Below are 1,414 nucleotides of genomic sequence, written 5' to 3' on the forward strand. Positions count from 1 at the left end.
AAGCCTTATCAAATCATTTCCAATGATTGAGTAAAAGCTTCAAAATAAGCTTACAGGGGCGTGATTTTCGTTTTTGCTTTTGGGTCTGGTTATTTATGGGAGGAAATGACGTGCTATATTGGAGATGAGGAGCTTCTTGTGTCGTTGGGCTAGAGTTGTTTTGGGAGGAATCCTCTCAGCAAAATCTCAGGATTTGGGAGCTTTCATTTATGGTGTTAATGGTTGGATCGCAAACTGTTGCTCTAGCAGTTCACGCCTCTAATCCTGCTGAAAGGGACCGATTGAAGTTTCTGGCTTCGCCCCTCGGCAAGGATGAGTATCAGTAATGGATTACAGCTAACCAAAGGAGTCTTTTGGAAGTCATAACAGAGTTCCCCTCTACCAAACCTACTCTTGGCATCTTTTTTTGCATCTGTTTCACGTCGTCTTCAGGCCCGCTATTATTCCATCTCTTCTTCACCAAGGTTTGCACCTAATAGGATTCATGTCACCTGTTCTCTTGTGTATGGAGTGAGCCCGACTAGTCGGTTCCATAGAGGGGTCTGCTCTACGTGGATGAAGAACTCTTTGCTAGCAAGCAAAGTAAAGGTGGCAACACAAAGGACGCTTTGAAGCCATGGAAAAGGTGGAGCTTTTACGGGAGAAATCAATGTTGAGAAGCTGTAGGATGTTGGTTGTGATTGGGTGATCCTTGGCAATTCTGAACGTAGACATATAATTGGTGAAACGAATGAGTTTACATGGAAAAAAGCTGCATATGCATTAGGACAAGGGTTGAAGGTTATTGCTTGCATTGGTGAAAAAGTGGAGGAACAGGAAGCTGGGAAAACCTTTGATGTTTGCTTTGTCTAGCTCAAGGCATTTGCAAATCATGTACCTGGTTGGTCTGACATTGTTATTGCATATGAGCCTGTTTGGGCTATTGGTACTGGCAAAGTGGCAACACCTATAGAACCACAGGAGGTGCATGCAGCTGTTCGTGATTGGATGAGTAAAAATGTCTCTCCAAATGTGGCTTCACAAGTGCGCATAATCTATGTCGGTTTTGTAAATGAAGCAAACTGTGCTGAACTGGCAAAGAAAGAAGACATAGATGGTTTCCTCATGGGAGGAGCTTCACTGAAGGACCCAGAATTTGCAACTATTTGCAACTCTGTAACAGCCAAAAAGGTGGCAGTCTGAAGATTTTGGAATCAGAAGGAACAGAATTTACCTAGATGAAACGCTCGATCGGATCATAGTTCTGGCCAATTTTCAGTGAGAATTGAGGAAAGTGACAGTTATCACAACATCCCGAGGTTGGTTAAGGCCCAAGAATAATGAGTCCTGAACAAGTTATTTTTCAAAGGTGGTATGCCTATAACTACAGCTTCTTGTCAAGAGTAGTTGGCAGCTTCTTTGTTATAATTCACTT

At 42.8% G+C, this 1,414-nt stretch overlaps 1 pseudogene; it reads left to right on the plus strand.

Annotated features, from left to right (window-relative positions):
* The first annotated feature begins 555 nt into the window (after positions 1-555).
* LOC148009925 (triosephosphate isomerase, chloroplastic pseudogene) lies at positions 556-1,182 on the plus strand (annotated as a pseudogene).
* The last annotated feature ends 232 nt before the right edge of the window (positions 1,183-1,414 follow it).

This window comes from Lygodium microphyllum, chromosome 30 (genome assembly GCF_053477565.2).
Source record: "Lygodium microphyllum isolate KBCC chromosome 30, Lygodium_microphyllum_v1.1.10, whole genome shotgun sequence".
Classification (NCBI taxonomy): Eukaryota; Viridiplantae; Streptophyta; class Polypodiopsida; order Schizaeales; family Lygodiaceae; genus Lygodium; species Lygodium microphyllum.